Below are 9,147 nucleotides of genomic sequence, written 5' to 3'. Positions count from 1 at the left end.
TCTCTTGCTGTCTCATATGGGCAGGGTTTTTGTCTGACACTATTGTGGGAAGGGGACCAGGGGAACCAGAGGGCCCCCATTTACCCCCTAATCCACCCGATGGCAAATTCGTTATTTCCTGGTCTCTCCTTATCTCCATCATCCTCTTCATATGCTTGTCTCACCACCTCTAAATTGTGGATTACTAAAAGCAAACATTTAAACGGCTGTTCTGGCAGGAAACAGGCAGCAAAATGACAACAAATTTTGGGTTTACAGGTAGTTATCAAAAAGCAACTGCTTTTACAGCAAAACTGCCCTTATTTTATGTGCCACTCACATTCTGGTTTTGCTTCCTCTCTGTAATTTAGTCAGCAGGGGAGAGACATATAAATTTCCTGTGCATGCTGCTAGAAGTTTTTGCCCTCAAAAGCTCAGATCAGCAGGTAGCAAGCTGGGGGCTACTCGGGATCCACACCACAGCAGCAAAATCAGCGCCGGGATCTGTAGGAAGCAATGAAAGAGTATTAACTTGGTAGAGGTGTGATTTAGGAAATCTCTCGTTGTCACATACCTGAGAAGATAACAACCATAAGACCGACAATAAAAAAACGTGATAACAGCAATAGTGTTGTCTTTACATTTCAAGTTAATAAAAAAAATTAAAGCCCAAAACAATCTTTCATTGTTTCGCAGGACTGGTCTCTTGCTAGTTGAAATAAAGTACTGGAGCAATATACTGTTCTCTAGGGGTTAATGTTACATTAATCAGAACTGACAAGCATGAAAATCATTCTTTGTTGTCTTTAAATTGCTAATTTAAGATTGAAATCTAAAACGCTTGAGCACTGATCGTTAACACTGACGCTCAAACAAAACCCAAGTAAAATCTTCTCTCCTATGGGCCACTAAACAATTGTTTTACATTTGGTTGAGAAAGCAAATGCAAAGTCTGTAACTAAATCCTAATGTATCGTTTAAGTGTTTCAATTCACAGGCTTTCTTTGGCTAAACTTCAACGAATTGTACTACAGTTTAATTGAAAAGCAGCATTTGCAGAGGCATTTACATCTGAAGGCAGAAATAGTGGCATTGCACCGTGTGGTGCAGTGGCAGCAAGAATTCCCCCAAATCTAATTTTTACAGGTATTTTTTTTTTCAGTTGCCGAGGTATTGCAAAGAACTGTTTCTCAATTGAGATACTGAGCAAAGTCTGAGACACTTAGTAACAAGAAGCTTATTTAATAAGCTCATTAAGGTTTTAGAAACGTATTAAAGGGTACAGTCCGACCTCAGTGCAATGGAGACGGATACCAGATAAAATCAAGGGGAATAACACACCATCAACCCTACAGCTACAAAAGTAACAACAACAACAAAAAAAAAGTACGTAGCAGCAAAACAAATACACAAGCATGTCCTTCTTCTGCTTCCTTAATTGAATGGCTGTGTTTGGCCCCTAACAGGCTGTGTTAGGGGCCAAATCGAGTCCAGTTTCTTTTGCCAGTTTGAATATTTGCAGGTTCAGATCTATTTGCAGACACAGCTCCCACCGCAGTCCTTGGATATACACATTCACCGCTGAAATAAGCTACGCTGAATCTCCAGGCTGGTTGAAGGAAACTCTCTGGCCTGAAACCATTTAAGTCCAAACCCACCACTGCATCTGTTTTGACCTGTTCCCTGGTGATGAGGAGGGCGGAATAAAGACATCTGTGAGAGAGTCACCCTCTGTGTGACTGTACGGATGCTCCAATGGAGGATGAGAGCAGGAGAAGGACTGGGGCAAAAAGCAAGCTGTGCCCTCAGTCTCTCTGAGGAGCCAGTGAGCTACAGTAGCTGTGATAGCCAGCATCCAGAGTGAAGAATGTCACATTTATCACATCTGAGCACTTCGCCTTTCTTTGCAATTACAGTAAAGCAGGCTTGAGCTATGCAGACATACTTCCCACATCCATTGACCTCGATGGGAGATCCATAGCAAATCTTAGGGCAGAACCTGCTACACAAAAGGCGTGTTAAAGACAGAAGCACTGTCATGCAGAACAAGCTCTTAGAGTAGAAGAAAAGGACTCAGCATTTGGCCAAGGAGAGGGGTCATGCACTGAGGGTGCTTTGTATTCTGGGAAGAACGTGGGACGATGGCTCTCCAGGCTCGTGGGGAGCAAAAGCAGAGGAATATAGAATCCAGGGAAAGCGAAAATGCAAGAGATTCTGAGCACTCTCTCATCTGGCAGCCAAATAGACAATATGAAGGTTTCTGCAGAGGACAGCACCTATCTTTCCTTCTTATCGATACGAGTGCAACATTGTCTTTGAATCAATAATTAATTGGAGCAACATTCCTTTGTTTGTTAACCCCATCATCACAAAGAAATCTGCTGTCTGGACTCAAAGTCTGTTCAAATCTCTGTATAACTAAATGAGATATCCATCATGTGGTATGCTCGTAGAGCAGACTCAGTGGAGCAGGTGAAGAAAATATTGACAAAGGTGTGTTCACCAGTATACTTTGGATTTGTAGTCTTAAGGAACAACTCCTGAGTCTGAAAATTAAAAATGTTTCACCCTGTACACTTGTTTTTACAGAAAGTAGTGGGAAGATTTGATTTTTATAATTCTGCTCCATTAAATTCTACCTCTTGACACTTCCAGTGCATTTTTAACCGTTTTCTATGAAAGATGGGCAGAAAGAGGACCTGTCTGATTACTTTTAGTGGCAATATTTGTATTAGAGCTGGAACTCAGAAGCTCACCACCAGCACAAGGAGAACAAGCCAAATAGTTAATAATGAAAAGGAACCTTAGAGTCTCAGACCTTTCAATAAAAATCAACAGTATATGCCTAAACAACTGTTTGTTAAATGTTCATTTCTATTTCAAGATCTTTTAAAAATGAGAAATACTAAGGAAAACCAAAACAAAACAAAGCCAAAAAAACCCCCTACCCTAAAAAGTCATTAAGTATCTTCTTGTACTTAACATTGTTAATAGGCCTTCAAAGCCCCATGGGCAGAAAGAGGACCTGTCTGATTACTTTTAGTAACAATATTTGTGTTAGAGTTGGAACTCAGAAGCTCACCAGCAGTGCAAGGAGAACAAGCCAAATAGTTAATAATGAAGAGGAACTTTAGAGTCTCAGACCTTTCAATTAAAATCAACAGCACATGCCTAAACAACTGTTTGCTAAATGCTCATTTCTATTTCAAACTCTTTAAAAATGAGAAATATTAAGAAAAAAAAACCAAAACCAACCAACCAAACAAACAAAAAAACTACGCTAAAAAGTCATTAAGTATCTTCTTGTACTTTACATTGTTAATAGGCTTTCAAAGCCCTGGGTCCAAATGCTTTTATACTGTTTAACCATTTTACCCATGGGGATAGGTTTGACTGCATTTGTCTGGCAAAGCCAATGTTAAGAAGTAAAGGGAAATCAAATGGGAGGAACAAGGACTGAATAAGTATGGCATTAACCTTGGTTGACAATGACACTTTTCACTCAAATCAGTATTAAAGTTATTATTTTCTGTTTTCTTTATACTTATGAAGGAAAGCATAAAAAGTCTTGGAAAATTTTCTAGTGATTCATAATGTCACATGTACACGTCACAATTTTTGTTTTGCTTTTTTAAATCTGAAGATTATTTGAAAACTCAGGAATCATCACAAACTTTCACCCCATTTTTGAAAAATGCATCTTTGCAAAATACATCTGTGTTTGGACCCAGCTGAAGTTTGATGAAACGAGCAGGAGTGGGATCCAGTACTCTAGCAGACACCCAAACACAGCTATCCCTACACAGGCTAGTGCAGGGCTCAATTGCCTAAGGATAAGTAAGGCACTGTCACCCCTGAGGCACCTGGCTTGGGGACAGGTGCCCAGGCCCACCGGCAGCTCCAGGAAAATTTGGTTCTTCTCAGATTCTCCCTCATGCTTATCAGCCTCTAAGAATGCCTTTGGTGCCCAGAGGCATCTACAGAGCCGGTATTTAAGCAACCAAGCATGTCTGCATTCCTGCTACAGGCAGTGGAGATCCAAGGCTTTATTCAGTTGCCTACAAGTTGGCATCTAAAGCAGTGTGAGAAGTCCTAAGGTTCTGAGACACCTGCCCAGAGCCAGCAGATATGGCACAGGACGTTTGGGAACTGATGTGTTTCCAGAACGATACCCACAGACCAGGAAGGACATCCCCCAGCCTCTGAAGTGGCACTTGATGGCATAGAATTAAATGAGTTCTTTGTGAGTGGATTCAAAGGAGATTGTATTCTAGAGATTCATTGAACCAACCACCAGCTCCCTGCTTAGGATTGGCGTAAGTAGAGCTCAGTTCAGCACCAGTACATTTGAGAAGTCACAGGCTGGCCCCTCTTGTCTCCAGCTGCTGCTCCACAAGGGCGTTACAGTCCTGCAGGTCACATCCCAGGTGGGCCAGCCCTGCTTGAACATCTCACACTGCAGAAGTACCTCAGGTATATCCTACATAAGTTCCCCGTCACAGGCTGGCCCCTCTTGTCTCCAGCTGCTGCTCCACAAGGGCGTTACAGTCCTGCAGGTCACATCCCAGGTGGGCCAGTCTCACACCACAGAAGTACCTCAGATATATCCTACATAAGTTCCCGCACCCACCACCCCTAGCCCTACTGGGAATTAAAACATTTAGTTCATTTGTAGAAACCAACATGTACGAGTCTTCATCTTGAACTGAACTGAAGCAGCACAAAAGCTTCACAGGCGCTGGAGAAAATCCTGCTATTTTCAGGGTTACATGCAGAATTTCTCTTTGAGCCCTGAATCTGTTTATAGATAAACTGAAGGGGCTTTTTTGTATCAATAAACATGGCAACACAACAAACTCCCACTGCAGGCGTTGCATGAAGGTAAGCATGCAAATGTTCCCAAAGGAGGCAAACACTGGTGCATGCGTGTATCGAGCTTTTAGATACGTTTTCCAAGATTCACCTTCTTTTGCACTGTTTTAAAATGCTCCCACTGTTTAAAAAAAAAGGTTTTCTATCTATCATGAAGGGCTGAACTAGAAAGCACCAAGCTGCTCATATTAACATATGTAAATTTGTGATTTATTATCATTTCCCTATTGCCACCTATTTTCTGTGCCTCAGACATGCAATTAACTCCATGTAGTTAGATCTGCCAACATCTACACAGGATATGACTGTATTGTTGTAAAAGCAGCAGAAAAAAATTTCTGATCACCAAGATTGCCTTCAGCTTCAGGGAAGCCAGCTGGCTCTACAGGAGGAGAAATTTCCTATAGGAGCAGCTTGACCTCAAGGCAGTTCCTGGTGCAAGCAGAGTGAAACCAGAGCAGTGAGCTCACATCCGAGCCCCGTGGTGCCGGGACAACATCGTACCCTGCAAGCACAGGGACATCCAGGAGCACCACTCCTAACTGGAGAGCTGCAAACAAGTAAAGTGCTCACACCGGCAAGAGCAAACGATGACTCCATGTTTGTTTGAAGCTTGCTTTCCTTTCTTTATCTTACCTAAGATTTTATCTCTTTCCCTTTTCACCAGTTTCGAGCATTCAAAGCCTAAAAACAGACCCAAGCCTAGTGGAGAAAAAGACACCTGGTATCACATCAATTCTCTTTTCAGATAGACCCAGGAGACTTGGTTAGCCTACCACTTAGTTGTTCTTGAGTATCAAAAGCTATTACTATATTTTGGCAAATATAATTACATTTATATTTGCCAAAAAATTGACATTTTAAACATTAGCAAAAGTTTAGATGCCTCACTTGGAATAATAGCTTATGATTCTCCCTTCTGTCAAATGCACTAAGCAAATATTTTTTCAGCTGTATTAATGCAATAGTTGTATATAATTCTAGCAACCATTTAAAAACACATTAAAACTATTTGCTAAATTGGAACATTTTAACATTAAGTCAGAGGTGGTGTTTCAGTTAGAGGTGATTTTCCCCTCCAGAGAATATTTTCACACATCATAGGAGGTTACTTACTGCTTATAGGAATTTATTACATTTGCTTGCCTCTTGACAACATATTCTGTATCTGTCATCCATTTTTATAAATGCCCAATGAATTTTAAATTAAACTACATTTGGGAAATAAATTTCAGTCTGTCTCAATGAATCATAACATTCTAGCTATAATGTCTGGATGGTGGAAATTACTTGAGTCTAAGTAATGTCCCTAAGGCTCAGGAATTCTCTGATCAGCCTTGAATGTTTTTAAGGTGGATGTTACTTAGAAGAACAAATACATGACTCAGAGAAAGGTTAAAGGAAGGTGAAAAATTTTAAGTGGGATGTCACTAAAGGCACACGGGAAGCAGAGCAGCTAAGGTAAGAGCAGCACACAGCAATTCAGTGATCTATTTGTTATGCCAAAGCCAAATCCCAGCTCCAAATCAATGTTTTGTAACAGATTAGCCAATGTGGCAGGGAAAAATTTTAAGTGGGATGTCACTAAAGGCACACACACAGGAAGCAGAGCATCTATGGTAAGAGCAGCACACAGCAATTCAGTGATTTATTTGTTATGCCAAAGCCAAATCCCTGCTCCAAATCAATGTTTTGCAACGGATTAGCCAATGTGGCAGAAATAGAGATTGAAGTCTGCCTTAAACCAGTAAGGATATGAAACGTGCTTAGTGAATATCAGCTGAAATGTCCATTAACACAGGGAAGCCACACACGAACATGAAAATTTAAAAAAACCCCCAAAACTAACTTTATTCTATGTTAAATCAGATATGTGCAGAGACAGCAGAGACATGGCAAACCTCTGTTATCACTGGAACAGGCTTTGGATGTATAGGCACTATTTGATGAAAGAGAAAGGAGTGTTAGACAGATGATAAGACTACAAAATTTAAAATTGACATAAATTAAAAAAAATTATTGAGGATCATAATCACTTTGGGAATAGCTGCTTAAAGTGGCAATTTAGGATATAAAGGGAGCTGGTGACAAGGCCTCAGGCTGCATCTGAGTGAGCCAGGAGTGGGGGGTGAGTATGTGCATAGCTGAGAGCCACCATTTCTCATTTGCATTGCTGGCCTCAGCCTTCCTGTGAGCAGCGCAGATCAAAGCCTCCTCAGGATGCTTAGGAAGAACAGGATTTGGGATTCTTTCTCAGTGCCCTGGACGGTAATACCCTGCTCCTCACCTATCCTTCATTCACCCGGAAAACACGGACAAGACCTGCAAGGTGTGCAGAGGCATCAGGGACTTGGGCTCCCCCTCTAGAGGCTCCCGGAGCGGAGGAGCCCTGGTGAGAGCAGCCTGCAAAGGCAGCTGGAGAGGTGGCAGTAGGGGTGCCGAGTCAGCCTGGTCTGGACAGCGGATCCAACATCCACTTAACCACACAGGCGTGCACGCAGAACCGGATTGAGATCCTATGACAGTGAGAAGAGTGCAATAGGAGTCCAGCAAGAAAAAGCATGGAAGGATTAGTTTGCCAATCTTGACTCAAGAAGAAACTGCTGGTGTTAATGACGAAGATAGGAACTTGACAAAATAGTTATTTGAAAACTGTTAAAGTTATCTTGAAACACCTAATAGGGATCTGCAAATATGTGGAATTACGAAGCATGAACAATTCCCAAAAATATTTTGATTAGGCTACAGTATTTCTCACTTTAAAGTTTGAAGCTTGAAACAGATTTGAAGCCTGGTGGGTTTATCTGTATACATTTTTAATGGGCTTCTGAAAGCACCACGATAAAGTGACCCTGCAGACAATGGAACTGTGCCTCTTGGCCACATCCTGCTAATACCATCTCAGCAGCTTCACCAGAAACAGAAAGAATGGGAATGCACTACTGGAGCAGAATTGAGGCAACCAGGGCCCAAAGATTTAAACATTTAAACTGAAACACATTTTCTCTGATGACACAACTAGAAACATAGAAACAGATGTGCGAGATTTTGATGCTGTCATGAAAACATCCCAATGCATAACGGGTCCAAAACAAGAAGAGGGGGTGGGTCTGAAATGCTCACACTCTGCATCAAACCATGGCTTGTTTACTGTGACTAAGCAGCAACTCACACACATCACAACTACGTTTTGCAATGGCCAGAAGCACCGTGCCAGTCTGACTTTCTGAGCAGGTTCACGTAAATCACAAGCCAGCCTGCTTCAGCACGGACGCAGAAAGTGATGCTGGCCAGTCAGGGATGGGGTTTTCCCCAGATTCCTCTTGCCCCATCACATCCTGCCCGTACACAGGGCAGAGCAGAAGGCATGCACAAGTGTAAATGAATTCAGCGCTGGCAGAACTGGAAAGCAGCTGAAAACAGTTGGCTACACTTCAGAAACTCTAATTCTAAAAGTATCAGTGTAAAGAGGTGTCAAATTTAAAAACCAGGACATCTGCAGGACGTTAGTTTACAAGTCTTTGCCAATTTAAGTTCCTGTAATGAAACCTGAGACTGAAAATGTACTCAATACATGGGTAACAAGGACCTGATAAGAGACAGGATTTTTTAATCACGTGAGCTGCCTCGCAGAAGTTTCCACAAACAACATGCACAGAGATATGATGTGAGGGAGTTCCACGGGCTGAGATCTCCGGTACGGTGTGTGACTGTCGCGTCCAGGCAGTGCCCAGGCCAGAGACGGCTCCTGGTGGCACCTGCGAGCCGGGGAGCCGGCTGGGGCGCGGCTGGGGCGCCGGGCAGAGCTCAGCCCACGGAGCTCCCGCTGTGCTCGGACACGGATGAAGCCACCGGTGACAAATCACGGGTGAAAATGTAGGAAGTCAATCTGGACACCCACTCCTGGGGGGCCTAAGGGTGACCCCGCTTCTCCCGGGCCGGGTACGGACCCCCTTGGGGACAAACAGGTGCCCCGCGGGCGCGGCCCGGGCCAGCGGCAGCTCCCGGCGCCTCGGGAACTGGCCCCCGGCGCTTCCCACCGGGCTTCCCTCGTCCGGCCCCGCGGGACCGGCCCGCTCGGCCCGGCGCGGGGGGGAGGCCGGGGGAGGTGGGAGGAGACGTGGGAAGGACTTCGGTTGCCACTACAAATCTGGTGACAGACGCGCCGCCGGCACATGGCGATGGGCAGGTGGGTGCGGGGCGGCGGCAGGGCGCGGGGCGGCCGCGGGGGTGCGGCTGGTGGGCGAGAGCGGGGATGTTGGCGGCGCTCCCCCGCCACGGCCGCGCGTTTCCCCG

At 43.9% G+C, this 9,147-nt stretch overlaps 1 protein-coding gene across 5 annotated transcripts in view; it reads left to right on the top strand.

Moving 5' to 3' along the window:
* The first annotated feature begins 8,527 nt into the window (after positions 1-8,527).
* Positions 8,528-9,147, top strand: part of USP44 (ubiquitin specific peptidase 44) — an 18,865-nt gene continuing 18,245 nt past the window's right edge. The window contains exon 1 of one of the 5 annotated variants that reach the window (XM_039704015.1): positions 8,528-8,548. The gene's annotated coding sequence lies outside the window, so the exon portion shown is untranslated. Of the gene's footprint in view, positions 8,549-8,572; positions 8,794-8,819; positions 9,041-9,147 lie in introns of those variants that run through there. The other 4 variants (XM_039704011.1, XM_039704010.1, XM_039704017.1 and 1 more) reach the window with 4 other exon arrangements.

The sequence above is a fragment of the Passer montanus genome, unplaced genomic scaffold, assembly GCF_014805655.1.
Source record: "Passer montanus isolate IOZ18808 unplaced genomic scaffold, ASM1480565v1 scaffold17, whole genome shotgun sequence".
Taxonomy (NCBI): Eukaryota; Metazoa; Chordata; class Aves; order Passeriformes; family Passeridae; genus Passer; species Passer montanus.
This window is presented reverse-complemented; position numbering and strand designations above follow the sequence as displayed.